The sequence below is a fragment of the Ranitomeya variabilis genome, chromosome 5 (genome assembly GCF_051348905.1).
Source record: "Ranitomeya variabilis isolate aRanVar5 chromosome 5, aRanVar5.hap1, whole genome shotgun sequence".
Classification (NCBI taxonomy): domain Eukaryota; kingdom Metazoa; phylum Chordata; class Amphibia; order Anura; family Dendrobatidae; genus Ranitomeya; species Ranitomeya variabilis.
The window spans coordinates 621,394,309-621,411,281 of NC_135236.1; positions in this window are offsets into that span (position 1 = coordinate 621,394,309).

The window sequence follows — 16,973 nt, forward strand, 5'->3', positions numbered from 1 at the left end:
GACTTTTCTGCTCAGTTTAAGTTATGTTTCTTTTTGTCCAGCTTGTCATTATGAATTATTCAGGGTAGCTGGAAGCTCTGGGGAAGCAGATTTGCCCCTCCACACCGTGAGTCGGTGTGGAGATCATTTTTGTAAACTCTGCGTGGATTTTCAGTTTTTAATACTGACCGCACAGTATCCTTTTCTATTTCTGTCAATCTAGATTAGAAATTGGCCTCCTTTGCTAAAATCTGTTTTCATGTCTGTGTATGCCATTTCCCTCTTTACTCACAGTTAATATTTGTGGGGGGGCTATCTTTCCTTTTGGGAATTTCTCTGAGGCAAGATAGTTTTCTGTTTCCATCTTTAGGGGTAGTTAGTTCTTAGGCTGTGACGAGGTATCTAGGGAGAGTCAGGAACACTCCATGGCTATTTCTAGTGTTGGTGTTAGGATTAGGAACTGCGGTCAGTAAAGCTACCACCTCCTCAGAGCTTGTCCATGATTCATTTTACCCACCAGGTCATATCAGTGCTTCTCCGTAACCACCAGGTCATAACAGTACAGCTGGCCTGTAATGTGTTGAATGCATCTCAAAAGAGGGAAAAGAAAATTCTGAGCCATTTTTTTTTCCTTTGCAGCTTGTTTTGTCTTTTTTTTCCCCTTAATATTTGGGTGGTTCAGGATTCTGGTGCTGATATGGAGGTTCAGGCTCTGTCCTCGCGTGTCGATCATCTCGCTGCAAGGGTACAGAGTATCCAAGATTATGTTGTTCAGACTCCTGTTTCTGAGCCTAAAATTCCTATTCCTGATTTGTTTTCTGGGGACAGATCTAAATTTCTGAACTTTAAAAATAATTGCAGATTGTGTTTTGCTCTGAAACCCCGCTCCTCTGGTGACCCCATTCAGCAGGTGAAGATTGTCATTTCTCTGCTGCGTGGAGACCCGCAGGATTGGGCATTCTCCCTTGAGCCAGGGAATCCTGCATTGTTCAATGTGGACGCATTTTTTCAAGCACTCGGACTGCTGTATGACAAACCTAATTCTGTGGATCAGGCAGAAAAAATCTTGCTGGCTCTGTGTCAAGGTCAGGAAGCAGCAGAAGTATACTGCCAGAAATTTAGAAAGTGGTCTGTGCTCACAAAATGGAATGAGGATGCCCTAGCAGCTATTTTCAGAAAGGGTCTTCCTGAAGCCCTTAAAGATGTTATGGTGGGGTACCCCACACCTGCTGGTTTGAACGAATCGATGTCTCTGGCCATTCAGTTTGATCGGCGCCTGCGCGAGCGTAAGGTGGTGCACCATATGGCGGAGTCCTCTGGGCTGAGTCCTGAGCCTATGCAATGTGATAGGATTTTGACTAGAGCAGAACGGCAGGAATTCAGACGTCAGAATGGGCTGTGTTTTTACTGTGGTGACTCTACTCATGCTATTTCTGATTGCCCGAAGCGTACTAAGAGGGTCGCTAGGTCTGTTACCATTAGTACTGTACAGCCTAAATTTCTCTTGTCTGTTACCCTGATTTGCTCATTGTCGTCCTTTTCTGTAATGGCATTTGTGGATTCTGGCGCTGCCCTGAACTTAATGGACTTAGAATTTGCCAAACGCTGTGGTTTTTCCTTGGAGCCTTTGCAGAGCCCTATTCCCTTGAGGGGGATAGATGCTACGCCATTGGCCAAGAATAAACCTCAGTACTGGACACAGTTGACCATGTACATGGCTCCAGCACATCAGGAAAATATTCGCTTTTTGGTGTTGCATAATTTGCATGATGTTGTTGTGCTGGGTTTTCCATGGTTACAGCTACATAATCCGGTGCTGGATTGGAAATCCATGTCTGTGACTAGTTGGGGTTGCCAAGGGATACATTGTGATATTCCTTTGATGTCAATTTCCTCTTCCCCATCTTCTGAAGTTCCTGAGTTTTTGTCGGATTTCCAGGATATATTTGATGAGCCCAAGTCCAGTTCCCTACCTCCTCATAGGGACTGTGATTGTGCTATTAACTTGATTCCTGGCTGTAAGTTCCCTAAGGGTCGACTCTTCAATCTGTCTGTGCCAGAGCATGCCGCTATGCGGAGTTATGTAAAGGAGTCCTTAGAGAAGGGGCATATTCGCCCGTCTTCGTCACCGTTGGGAGTGGGGTTCTTTTTTGTTGCCAAGAAGGATGGCTCCTTGAGGCCCTGTATAGATTATCGCCTTCTCAATAAGATCACGGTCAAATTCCAGTACCCTTTACCTTTGCTTTCTGATTTGTTTGCTCGGATTAAGGGGGCTAGCTGGTTTACCAAGATCGACCTTCGAGGGGCGTATAATCTTGTTCGTATTAAACAGGGTGATGAATGGAAAACAGCATTTAATACGCCGGAAGGCCATTTTGAATATCTTGTGATGCCTTTCGGCTCTCTAATGCTCCATCTGTGTTTCAGTCCTTTATGCATGATATTTTCCGGGATTATCTGGATAAATTCATGATTGTATATTTGGATGATATTTTGGTTTTTTCCGATGATTGGGAGTCTCATGTGAAGCAGGTCAGGATGGTATTTCAGATCCTTCGTGCTAATGCATTGTTTGTGAAGGGGTCTAAGTGCCTTTTTGGAGTTCAGAAGGTTTATTTTTTTGGGTTTCATTTTTTCTCCCTCGGCTATTGAAATGGACCCTGTTAAGGTCCAGGCCATTCATGATTGGACTCAACCCACATCTGTGAAAAGCCTTCAGAAATTTTTGGGCTTTGCTAATTTTTATCGCCGCTTCATTGCTAATTTTTCTAGTGTGGTTAAACCTCTGACCGATTTGACGAAGAAAGGTGCTGATGTGGTGAATTGGTCCTCTGCGGCTGTGGAGGCCTTTCAAGAGCTTAAACGTCGTTTTACTTCTGCCCCTGTGCTGCGTCAGCCAGATGTTTCTATCCCTTTTCAGGTTGAGGTTGACGCTTCTGAGATTGGGGCAGGGGCCGTTTTGTCTCAGAGAAGTTCTGATGGCTCTTTGATGAAACCGTGTGCTTTCTTCTCCAGAAAGTTTTCGCCCGCTGAGCGTAATTATGATGTCGGCAATCGGGAATTGTTGGCTATGAAGTGGGCATTTGAGAAGTGGCGACATTGGCTTGAGGGAGCTAAGCATCGCGTTGTGGTCTTGACCGACCATAAGAATCTGATTTACCTCGAGTCTGCCAAGCGGTTGAATCCTAGACAAGCTCGATGGTCTCTTTTTTTCTCCCATTTTGATTTTGTGGTCTCGTATCTTCCGGGATCTAAGAATGTGAAGGCTGATGCCCTTTCTAGGAGTTTTTTGCCTGATTCTCCGGGAGTCCTTGAGCCGGCTGGTATTCTCATGGAGGGGGTGATTCTTTCTGCCATCTCCCCTGATTTGCGGAGGGTGCTTCAGGTGTTTCAGGCTGATAAACCTGACCGCTGTCCAGTGGGGAAACTGTTTGTTCCTGATAGATGGACTAATAAGGTAATTTCTGAGATTCATTGTTCTGTATTGGCTGGTCATCCTGGGATTTTTGGTACCAGAGATTTGGTTGCCAGGTCCTTTTGGTGGCCTTCCTTGTCGCGGGATGTGCGTTCTTTCGTGCAGTCCTGTGGGACCTGTGCCCGGGCCAAGCCCTGCTGTTCCCATGCTAGTGGGTTGCTTTTGCCTTTGCCGGTCCCTGGGAGGCCCTGGACGCATATTTCCATAGATTTTATTTCTGATCTTCCTGTTTCTCAGAAGATGTCTGTCATCTGGGTGGTTTGTGACCGGTTTTCTAAGATGGTCCATTTGGTACCTTTGCCTAAGTTGCCTTCCTCCTCTGATTTGGTTCCATTATTCTTTCAGCATGTGGTTCGTTTGCATGGCATTCCGGAGAATATTGTGTCTGACAGAGGTTCCCAGTTTGTTTCTAGGTTTTGGCGGTCCTTTTGTGCTAGAATGGGCATTGATTTGTCTTTTTCGTCAACATTTCATCCTCAGACAAATGGCCAAACGGAGCGAACCAATCAGACCTTGGAAACCTATTTGAGATGCTTTGTGTCTGCTGATCAGGATGATTGGGTGACCTTCTTGCCGTTGGCCGAGTTTGCCCTTAACAATCGGGCTAGTTCGGCTACCTTGGTTTCGCCTTTCTTTTGTAACTTCGGTTTTCATCCTCGTTTTTCTTCGGGGCAGGTTGAGCCTTCGGACTGTCCTGGTGTGGGATCTGTGTTGGGCAGGTTGCAGCGGATTTGGACTCATGTGGTGGACAATTTTATGTTGTCTCAGGAAAGGGCTCAACGTTTTGCTAACCGTCGTCGGTGCGTTGGTCCCCGGCTTCGTGTTGGGGATTTGGTCTGGTTGTCTTCTCGTAATGTTCCTATGAAGGTTTCTTCCCCTAAGTTCAAGCCTCGCTTTATTGGTCCTTATAAGATTTCTGAAATTATCAATCCGGTGTCTTTTCGTTTGGCCCTTCCAGCTTCTTTTTCCATTCATAATGTGTTCCATAGATCTTTGTTGCGGAGATATGTGGTGCCCATGGTCCCCTCCGTTGACCCTCCTGCTCCGGTGTTGGTTGAGGGCGAGTTGGAATATGTGGTGGAGAAGATTTTGGATTCTCGTCTTTTGAGGCGGAAGCTTCAGTATCTGGTCAAGTGGAAGGGTTATGGCCAGGAGGATATTTCTTGGGTTTTTGCCTCCGACGTCCATGCTGCCGATTTGGTTCGTGCTTTTCATTTGGCTCGTCCTGATCGGCCTGGGGGCTCTGGTGAGGGTTCGGTGACCCCTCCTCAAGGGGGGTACTGTTGTGAATTCCGTTCTTGGGTTCCCTCCTGTGGTTATGAATGGTACTTTTGTGGGTTCTGCCCTTGGGCTCCCTCTGGTGCTTTCAAGTGGAACTGCTGCTCTTTGAGTTTAGCCGCAGCAGCTGCTCTCACTAATCGGCTTCCCTGGTCTTGCTATTTAACTTGGCTCTGGTCTGTAGTCCATGCCAGCTGTCAATGTTCTCTGGGTTGGATTCAGATCTCTCCTTGGATTTCTCTGATGGCCTGTCCATTTCAGAATAAGATAAGTTCTTGCTAGTTCTTGGGTTGTCCATTTGCTTTGGACTTTTCTGCTCAGTTTAAGTTATGTTTCTTTTTGTCCAGCTTGTCATTATGAATTATTCAGGGTAGCTGGAAGCTCTGGGGAAGCAGATTTGCCCCTCCACACCGTGAGTCGGTGTGGAGATCATTTTTGTAAACTCTGCGTGGATTTTCAGTTTTTAATACTGACCGCACAGTATCCTTTTCTATTTCTGTCAATCTAGATTAGAAATTGGCCTCCTTTGCTAAAATCTGTTTTCATGTCTGTGTATGCCATTTCCCTCTTTACTCACAGTTAATATTTGTGGGGGGGCTATCTTTCCTTTTGGGAATTTCTCTGAGGCAAGATAGTTTTCTGTTTCCATCTTTAGGGGTAGTTAGTTCTTAGGCTGTGACGAGGTGTCTAGGGAGAGTCAGGAACACTCCACGGCTATTTCTAGTGTTGGTGTTAGGATTAGGAACTGCGGTCAGTAAAGCTACCACCTCCTCAGAGCTTGTCCATGATTCATTTTACCCACCAGGTCATATCAGTCCTTCTCTGTAACCACCAGGTCATAACAGATTCCTGAATTACTGGAAAGAGTCCACCATCCTAAGGATTCTCTAAACTGTTCTCTAAACTGGATCTTCGTGGGGATTATAATTTGGTGCGTACTCGTCCAGGGGATGAGTGGAAGACAGCATTCAAATGCCGGTATGGACACTTTGAATCTCTTGTGATGCCCTTCGGGCTTTGTAACGCCCCTGCAACATTTCAACACCTTGCTAATGACATTTTCAGAGATTTGTTGGACCAGCTTGTAGTGATCTATTTGGACGATATACTAATCTTTTCTGACTCTCTACAGGAACATGAAGAACATGTCAAAACTGTTTTAAGACGTCTGAAAGAGAACTATCTGTATATTAAGCCAGAGAAATGCGAGTTCCATCGTTCTGAGATACAGTTCTTAGGTTTTATCATCTCTCCCCAGGGGCTGAACATGGGATCTGGTAAGATTCAGGCTATCCTTGACTTGCCAGTACCCAAGAACGTTAAGGAGGTCCAACGTTTTATTGGTTTTGCAAATTTCTACAGACGCTTCATTCAAAATTTTTCTGATATTGTCCATCCCATTACTTCCTTGACAAAGAAGGAAAAGCCCTTTAAGTGGTCTTCACAGGCTCAAGAAGCTTTTGATCGGCTTAAAGTCTGTTTCACATCACCGCTGTTGATACACCCAGATCCAACACTTCCTTTCATTGTGGAGGTGGATGCTTCTGATAATGCTTTGGGGGCTATTCTCTCCCAAAGAACTGGAGAGAAGGGTCTTTCAAAGAATGGAGGCATCATCTGCAAGGAGCTGCACAACAGATCATAGTGCTAACTGACCATCGCAAACTAGAGTTCCTTAGATCCGCTAGATGTCTTTCTCCTCGTCAGGCTCGTTGGAACTTATTTTTAAATCAATTTAACTTTGTTATCTCGTACTGTCCAGGTTCTTGTAATGGGAAGGCTGATGCTTTTCCCCGAATCCATGCTGCGGATTCCATACCTGGAGCCCCGTCCAAGACCATTCTATCTGATGCCAATTTCATTGGAGTTATCCACGACCAGGACTTGTGAAAGGAGTGCAGGGAGTCTTATGAAGGTGATGTATTTCTGGCCAACCCACCTGTGGATATTAATCTTGTCTTTAAGTGTGGCATGTGGTTCAGAGATCGACGTATCTACGTCCCGGAGGTCGTCCGTCTGCAGATCCTCAAGTTGGTACATGACTCCAAGTTGGCTGGTCACAGGGGGGTACAGAAGACACAAGAGTTCCTGAGCTGATTCTTCTGGTGGCCAACTTGCCTGAAGGATACCAAGGACTATGTTCTCTCTTGCGAGGTATGTGCCTGTTACAAGACACCTCATGTGGCACCTACGGGTCTTCTACAACCATTACCTGTTCCGTCCTGCCCTTGGGGGTCTATATCAATGGACTTTATTGTGGAGCTGCCTACATCGGGGGGCATGAATACAATCATGGTGGTATTTGATCGCCTGACTAAAGCTGCTCATTTTGTTCCGTGCACTGGCCTCCCCTCAGCTAAGGATAGAGTGAACTTGGTTATACAGAATGTCTTTCGGTTGCATGGGGTTCCAGTTGAGATCATCTCTGACCGTGGAGTACAGTTCACTTCAAGATTCTGGAAGGGGTTTTGCTCTGCACTCAATATTAATGTCTGTCTCTCTTCTGCTTACCATCCCCAGACAAATGGTCAGACTGAGCGTACCAACCAGACACTGGAACAATATCTAAGATGTTATGTCAGCTATCTCCAGGATGATTGGTTGGAGTTGTTGACGTTAGCTGAATTTTCATATAATAATTCTCAGAGCGCCTCCACTAAATTTGCACCTTTCTTTGCCAATCTGGGTTATCATCCGTGTATTTTACCTAGGTCTCCAATCAATTCTCCGGTTCCGGCAGTGGAGGAAAGGCTGACTGCGATGAGACAGAATCTGGAGGTTCTGAAGGAATCCCTGACCACAGCTCAAGAACGTTATAAGAGATCAGCTGATAGATTCCGTAAACCTGCACCCATGTTCAAGGTAGAAGATTCCGTGTGGTTAGCAACTAAGATTCTGAAGTTAAACGTTCCTTCACAAAAACTTGGACAGAAATTCATTGGCCCTTTCAAGATCAACGGTATTGTGAGCTCTGTGGCCTGCCGGCTGAAGCTGCCTAGGTCAATGAAGGTACACCCAGTTTTTCATGTATCTTTACTAAAGCCTGTATCTCCTAATACCTTCCAGGGATGTGTTGTGCCACCTCCGCAGCCTGTGGTGATTGATGGGCAAGAACAATTTGTGGTGGAGGAAATTATTGATTCCAGGATTCGCAAGAATCGGCTCAAATATCTGATAAGATGGCAGGGATATCTCCCTGAGGAAGACTCTTGGGAACCTGTGGAAAACATCAATGCCCAACAGAAGATTTCTCGTTTTCATCAGAGATTCCCTGAGAAACCAGGTCCAGGATCATCCTGAGGCCGCTTCTAAGGAGGGAGTAATGTCAGGACTCTGAACATTTTTTACCTTTTGTGCATTACTGCCCTTTTCCAAGATGGCGTCTTTGGTCTCATGTGCACTGTGTCTCCTGCTATAAAACTCCACCCCAGACTTCAGTCTGTGCTGGAGTATTCTGCCTTGCATCCAGCTCCTGACCTCTGATTACTCCCTGGCTATACACCTGCTCCTGTGAACCTGTGTGGTGATCCTGCTGCTCTGCTCTGAGTTCCTGCTGCATGCACAAGTTTCCAGTAATCCTCCTTTATCTGCTGTTCGTGTTTACTTCCATCTGCATTTGCTGGTCATGTAAGCTGTTGCTGCTTTGCAATAACCTGAGACTATTAACCAGGCCTCCCTGGTTGAGCTAAGATATGATTTGAACTGCCTAATAAGCATATCTATCTGTGCCTGGACTAAGACAAGGATTTATTCGTGTCAAGTATCCTCAAGAATAACTGTGCTTCATAGACTTTCTGCTTGATTGCATTTTCCTCTGAAGTTTCCTATAGACTGCTGTTATGACCCCAATGGCGAGGGTCTCAGAGGAACGTGCAAGTCTGCAGAATACAAAAATCCAGCTCATAGGGCAGTGGTAACTGGGTTGACCATATATCTACTCCTAACGCCAACACTAGAAGTAGCCGGGGATCATTCCTACGTTGATTCTAGATGACACGCGCCAGCCGGAGAATCTAGCTACCCCTAGTAGAGGAAAACAAAGACCTTTCTTGCCTCCAGAGAAGGGGACCCCAAAGCTGGATAGAAGCCCCCCACAAATAATGACGGTGAGGTAAGAGGAAATGACAAACACAGAAATGAACCAGGTTTAGCACAGAGAGGCCCGCTTACTGATAGCAGAATAAAGAAAGGTAACTTATATGGTCAACAAAAACCCTATCAAAATCCACACTGGAAATTCAAGAACCCCCGAACCATCTAACGGTCCGGGGGGAGAACACCAGCCCCCTAGAGCTTCCAGCAAAGGTCAGGATATAGATTTGGAACAAGCTGGACAAAAATACAAAACCAAAACAAATAGCAAAAAGCAAAAGGCAGACTTAGCTGATATAACTGGAACCAGGATCAGTAGACAAGAGCACAGCAGACTAGCTCTGATAACTACGTTGCCAGGCATTGAACTGAAGGTCCAGGGAGCTTATATAGCAACACCCCTAACTAACGACCCAGGTGCGGATAAAAGGAATGACAGAAAAACCAGAGTCAAAAAACTAGTAACCACTAGAGGGAGCAAAAAGCAAATTCACAACAGTACCCCCCCCTTAGTGAGGGGTCACCGAACCCTCACCACGACCACCAGGGCGATCAGGATGAGCGGCATGAAAGGCACGAACTAAATCGGCCGCATGAACATCAGAGGCGACCACCCAGGAATTATCCTCCTGACCATAGCCCTTCCACTTGACCAGGTACTGAAGCCTCCGCCTGGAGAGGCGAGAATCCAAGATCTTCTCCACCACGTACTCCAACTCGCCCTCAACCAACACCGGAGCAGGAGGCTCAGCAGAAGGAACTACAGGCACAATGTACCGCCGCAACAAGGACCTATGAAATACATTGTGAATAGCAAACGACACAGGAAGATCCAGACGAAAAGATACAGGATTAAGGATTTCCAATATCTTGTAAGGCCCAATAAAACGAGGTTTAAATTTGGGAGAGGAGACCTTCATAGGAACAAAGCGGGAAGAAAGCCACACCAAATCCCCAACGCGTAGTCGGGGACCCACACCGCGGCGGCGGTTGGCAAAGCGCTGAGCCTTCTCCTGTGACAACTTCAAGTTGTCCACCACATGATTCCAAATCTGCTGCAACCTATCCACCACAGAATCCACCCCAGGACAGTCAGAAGGCTCCACATGACCCGAAGAAAAGCGAGGATGGAAACCAGAGTTGCAGAAAAAAGGCGAAACCAAGGTGGCGGAACTAGCCCGATTATTAAGGGCAAACTCAGCCAACGGCAAGAATGTCACCCAATCGTCCTGATCAGCAGAGACAAAACACCTCAAATAAGCCTCCAAAGTCTGATTGGTTTGCTCCGTCTGTCCATTAGTCTGAGGATGGAAAGCAGACGAAAACGACAAATCAATGCCCATCCTACTACAAAAGGATCGCCAGAACCTGGAAACGAACTGGGATCCTCTGTCTGACACAATATTCTCAGGGATGCCGTGCAAACGAACCACGTTCTGGAAAAACACAGGAACCAGATCGGAAGAGGAAGGCAGCTTAGGCAAAGGAACCAAATGGACCATCTTGGAGAAGCGATCACATATCACCCAGATAACGGACATGCCCTGAGATAGCGGAAGATCAGAAATGAAATCCATGGAGATATGTGTCCAAGGTCTCTTTGGGACAGGCAAGGGCAAGAGCAAACCGCTGGCACGAGAACAGCAAGGCTTAGCTCGAGCACAAGTCCCACAGGACTGCACAAATGACCGCACATCCCTTGACAAGGAAGGCCACCAAAAGGACCTGGCCACCAGATCTCTGGTGCCAAAAATTCCCGGGTGACCTGCCAACACCGAGGAATGAACCTCGGAAATGACTCTGCTGGTCCACTTATCCGGGACAAACAGTCTGTCAGGTGGACAAGACTCAGGCCTATCAGCCTGAAATCTCTGCAACACACGTCGCAGATCCGGAGAAATAGCTGACAAGATAACTCCATCTTTAAGAATACCAACAGGATCAGCGACTCCAGGAGCATCAGGCACAAAGCTCCTAGAAAGAGCATCGGCCTTCACATTCTTCGAACCTGGTAAATACGAGACAACAAAATCAAAGCGGGAGAAAAACAATGACCAGCGGGCCTGTCTCGGATTAAGGCGTTTAGCAGACTCGAGATACATCAGATTTTTGTGATCAGTCAAGACCACCACACGATGCTTAGCACCCTCGAGCCAATGACGCCACTCCTCAAATGCCCATTTCATGGCCAACAACTCCCGATTGCCCACATCATAATTTCGCTCGGCAGGCGAAAACTTCCTAGAGAAAAAGGCACAAGGTTTCATAACAGATCTCCTCTAGAGCAGTGATGTTTTGTGCATGTCACTGGGCAACACGGACTTTCAACTGCCTCCAAAGGTTTTCTATGGGGTTGAGATCTGGGGACTGGCAGGGCCACTCCAGGACCTTCATATGCTTCTTACAAAACCACTCCTTTGTTGCCTTGCCGGTGTGCTTGGGATCAATATCATGCTGAAAGACCCATCCACGTTTCATCTTCAATGCCCTTGCTGATGGAAGGAGGTTTGATCTTAAAGTCTCATGATACATGGCCCCATTCATTCTTTCATGTACATGAATAAGTCGTCCTGGTCCTTTTGCAGAGAAACAGCCCCAAAGCATGATGTTGTCACTCCCATGCTTCACAGTAGGTATGGTGTTCTTTGGATGCAACTCAGCATTCCGTCTCCTCCAAACACGACGAGTTTTGCTTCTACCAAACAGTTCTACTTTGGCTTCATCAGACCATATGACATTCTCCCAATAGTCTTCTGGATAATCCAAATGCTCTCTAGCAAACTTCAGACGGGCCTGGCAAACTGTTATGACCCCAATGGCGAGGGTCTCAGAGGAACGTGGAAGTCTGCAGAATACAAAAATCCAGCTCATAGGGCAGTGGTAACTGGGTTGACCATATATCTACTCCTAACGCCAACACTAGAAGTAGCCGGGGATCATTCCTACGTTGATTCTAGATGACACGCGCCAGCCGGAGAATCTAGCTACCCCTAGTAGAGGAAAACAAAGACCTTTCTTGCCTCCAGAGAAGGGGACCCCAAAGCTGGATAGAAGCCCCCCACAAATAATGACGGTGAGGTAAGAGGAAATGACAAACACAGAAATGAACCAGGTTTAGCACAGAGAGGCCCGCTTACTGATAGCAGAATAAAGAAAGGTAACTTATATGGTCAACAAAAACCCTATCAAAATCCACACTGGAAATTCAAGAACCCCCGAACCGTCTAACGGTCCGGGGGGAGAACACCAGCCCCCTAGAGCTTCCAGCAAAGGTCAGGATATAGATTTGGAACAAGCTGGACAAAAATACAAAACCAAAACAAATAGCAAAAAGCAAAAGGCAGACTTAGCTGATATAACTGGAACCAGGATCAGTAGACAAGAGCACAGCAGACTAGCTCTGATAACTACGTTGCCAGGCATTGAACTGAAGGTCCAGGGAGCTTATATAGCAACACCCCTAACTAACGACCCAGGTGCGGATAAAAGGAATGACAGAAAAACCAGAGTCAAAAAACTAGTAACCACTAGAGGGAGCAAAAAGCAAATTCACAACAGACTGCTAAGCTGCGTTTATTATTTGCACCAAGTGTTGTGGACTTGAGTTTCTCTCTGCACCTGTTTGAATCACCGTGTGATAATATAGACTTAACCACTTATAAAACTGTGTCCTGTAGTTGTCTTGTTCCACGCAAAGAGTCTCCTGAGTTATCCCCTATAATTATTACACTTTGGCTGAAACAGCGATGGATCGTGTGATCTGACACTGATGTGCCTTGAGCTTGAAGTTCACCTTTAATCTGTTCAGAAGTTTTTCTGGGCTGTTTTGTTACCATTCAATATACCATTACCATTCAGTATACAAACTCCTTGCAGATGTTGTCCTTGGTGGCACCTGACTTATTCCTTCCAAAGACCATACTAAGGACCTGGGGGCACTTATCACGGGAGGAAGGAAGGCTTTTCTAGAAGCTAAATAAGAAAGGGTTCTCTACAGTTAGAGTAGTCAGACTATAGAACGCCCTACAGCAAGAGGTAGTAATGGCAGACACTATACCAGTTTTTAAAAAAGGACTGGATGATTTCTTTGATACACATAACATTACTGGTTAGTGTCAAATTAGTGACAAAATGTACAGTTGGTGGAGGAATGTTGAACTCGATGGACCTAGGTCATTTTTCAATCTATACTATGTAATCTCTTTCAGACTGTAGCGATGATGCTGCCTGGAAGATAACTCTGCCTCCAGAGCTTATTTTACATGAAGCATGAGTTAACAGTGGGATTTATGATGGCCGCTCTCTGCTCTCCTGATCTCACTGCAGAGCTGTGTGTGATAATATCTGCAGGTTCCTCTCAGTTTTTAGTAGCAATATTGTTACAATATAGCCAGAGGTGTATCTAGGGTTTCTGGAACCCGGGGTAAGAATTCAGTTTGGCGCGCCCCCCACCAAGGACATATGCGATTTGCACTTAGTCATGTACCCACGAGCTCCTCTCCCTAATGCTCTCAAAGTTCAGTGAAAAACTGAGAGAAGCAGGAAGAGAAGCTATTTGTCACAGGACCATAAATACAAATGAGTGAAGTGTCCATATGATGACTACTGGAACCTGCAGAGCTGAATCCTGGCATCACAGGCTTCTGAATTACACTTCTAGGAGTCTCCTTTGCCGGTGGACAGTCATGTCAGCACAAGTATGTGATTTTTATACTTCTGACCACATTCTGACTAGATGTGCCTGGACCTGTTCAGTTCAATTTCATTGAGTGATGCCACACATGTCTAGTCAGCTAATGACTGCATGTATGTAAATCACCAGCATGAGAGAATCCTGACAGCGTGCAGTCTGCACTCTGAGAATTCAGAAGTCTGCTTTAACAAAGAATGACTGCAGACTCATTACAAACCTGGACATCTCGGTTAATGCTCCTAAGATAGTAGCATAATATAGTTAGCAAGGCAAAAAAAAAGACATTTGTCCATCCAGTTCAGCCTATATTCCATCAGAATAAATCCCCAGATTTACGTCCTTCCAAAGAACCTAATAACTGTAAAATACAATATTGTTATGCTCCAGGAAGACATCCAAGCCTCTCTTCAACCCCTCGACTGAGATCCCCATCACCACCTCCTCAGGCAAGGAATTCCAGAGTCTCACTGCCCTAACAGTGAAGAATCCTCTTCTATGTTGGTGGAAAAACCTTCTCTCTTCCAGACGCAGAGAAATTCTCCCCACACACAATTAATCCCCCTCCCCACTCCAATTCTCCCCACACACATTAAACACCCCATCCAAACTCCAATTCTCCCCACACACAATAAATCCTCCCATCCTCACTCCAATTCTCCCCACACATAATAAATCCCCCATCCCCTCAAATTCTCCCCACAGATAATATATCCCCCTATCCCCACTCCAATTCTCCCCACACATAATAAATCCCCCATCCCCACTCCAATTCTCCCGACACACAATAAATCCCCCCATCCCCACTCCAATTCTCCTCACACATAATAAATCCCCCATCCCCACTCAAATTCTCCCCACACATAATAAATCCCCCTATCCCCACTCAAATTCTCCCCACAGATAATAAATCCCCCATCCCCCCTCAAATTGTCCCCCCATGCATAATCTTCAGTGTCTTCAGCTCCATTGTAGCACTTACAACCAGTGTTTGCCTCTGCAGCATGAGTGAGTGACGTCAGCAAGATGATCACATGATGTAATCATGCTGCTCGCGTTGCTCTGACCCGGCAGTCAGAGCCTCAATTATACTCGCTTCTGTAAGATGTGAGTACAATTGATCCCTGGGCAGGGGCGGACACTGACAGCTTGGGGCCCCTTGCAAGAACTGTGTCTGGGCCCCCCTCCTTTTTTTTTACGGAGCTATATATAATATATGTATATATATATATATGCAGCGCCCCAGAGTCCTGGTCATTGCAGTACTGTCGCTCCGCCGCTAAGGGGAGTGATGGTACGTCTGATGGCACTAAAGGAGTTCACCTGACCAGGTATCACAGTCACACATTACAACACTCTGGCTACCAGGGGGAGCAAAGGTGCTATGTATTAGGCCACTTCTCACACTTTGGTAAAACTGGGGGTTGGATAGGAAGTTAGAGAGAAGCTGACTGGGTTTTGCCCGGGCAACATCTAGTGAGAGGAGAGCGTTGCTTGGGAAGATTCAGGGGGGTCCCTGTCAGGGGTGGGATCCTGACAGTGGCCTAGCAAAAGGAAAGATCGTTACGGAGCCGCTCCTGCACTTGCGACGGCATCTTAAGAAAGGACATGAAGCGAAGTATTTTGTGGAGAAGTGAGAAACGAGATCACAGCACAAAGGAGAAAGAACCAAAAGGAGTCATGCCCCTAAGATCGTGGCAACATCCTTCTGAGGCGCGTAGCCGGTGGCCGGAACGCCGAGGAAGTATTAGGCTCTACGCATTACTTCAAACCCACGGCAGGACAGTTAACTTTAGGTTGGCTGTCTCACCTAAATCACCTAAGCAGACAACGGAGGCAATTGTGGGAGAGGGGCGTCTCTAGGGTCCCAGAATAACTCCAGGCCTACCCCGTCATACGGGTGCATCCTATCCATATCATCTGGGAGACGGAGAGAAAGAACATCAGAAACATACACGACAGTTGTGAGGTCTATCCCGTGGTGCTCAGCAGGAAAGTACTACAACACACAGGCGCTAGTAGATAGGCACTGATTTCCACCTGCAAAGGGAACTCTGGATGTGCCTTCGGACCGGCCGGTCTCAGCCAGCCCTGTTAGCAGTGCTCTGGATTGCGCATCCCGAAGCCTTCAGTAAAGAGGTAAAGAGACTGCAACCCTGTGTCCTCGTTATTCATCGCGCCTTACACCACCTACCATCACCTGTAATTGGACGCCCGTTAGCAGGGTCACGGACCGGGTCTAGCCACCGTGACATCCCCAGAACTGAGAAGAGAGACCCGGTATCGAGTACCCCGTGGCCCTGCGTCTGCGGGCGCTCCATATATATAATATCTATATAGCTACACACGCATACATGTGCATATACACTCACCGGCCACTTTATTAGGTACACCTGTCCAACTTCTTGTTAACACTTAATTTCTAATCAGCCAATCACATGGCAGCAACTCAGTGCATTTAGGCATGTAGACATGGTCAAGACAATCTCCTGCAGTTCAAACCGAGCATCAGTATGGGGAAGAAAGGTGATTTGAGTGCCTTTGAACGTGGCATGGTTGTTGGTGCCAGAAGGGCTGGTCTGAGTATTTCAGAAACTGCTGATCTACTGGGATTTTCACGCACAACCATCTCTAGGGTTTACAGAGAATGGTCCGAAAAAGAAAAAAAATCCAGTGAGCGGCAGTTCTGTGGGCGGAAATGCCTTGTTGATGCCAGAGGTCAGAGGAGAATGGGCAGACTGGTTCGAGCTGATAGAAAGGCAACAGTGACTCAAATCGCCACCCGTTACAACCAAGGTAGGCCTAAGAGCATCTCTGAATGCACAGTGCGTCGAACTTTGAGGCAGATGGGCTACAGCAGCAGAAGACCACACCGGGTACCACTCCTTTCAGGTAAGAACAGGAAACTGAGGCTACAATTTGTACAAGCTCATCGAAATTGGACAGTAGAAGATTGGAAAAACGTTGCTTGGTCTGATGAGTCTCGATTTCTGCTGCGACATTCGGATGGTAGGGTCAGAATTTGGCGTAAACAACATGAAAGCATGGATCCATCCTGCCTTGTATGGAGCATCTTTGAGATGTGCAGCCGACAAATCTGCGGCAACTGTGTGATGCCATCATGTCAATATGGACCAAAATCTCTGAGGAATGCTTCCAGCACCTTGTTGAATCTATGCCACGAAGAATTGAGGCAGTTCTGAAGGCAAAAGGGGGTCCAACCCGTTACTAGCATGGTGTACCTAATAAAGTGGCCGGTGAGTGTATATTACATAATCTCCTTAATTATGTATATTGCAGTCCCTTATTATACAGTGCCCTCTCTTGTTATGTACAGCACCATCCTTTACTGTTGTGAACTATAATTCTTGGCTCCCTCTTGTGGTCACTAGTGGTTTGGCACTTGGATTGTCTTTTCCCAGGTTGGTACTCACCTGGTTCGTTAGGCCTGGGGTGTTG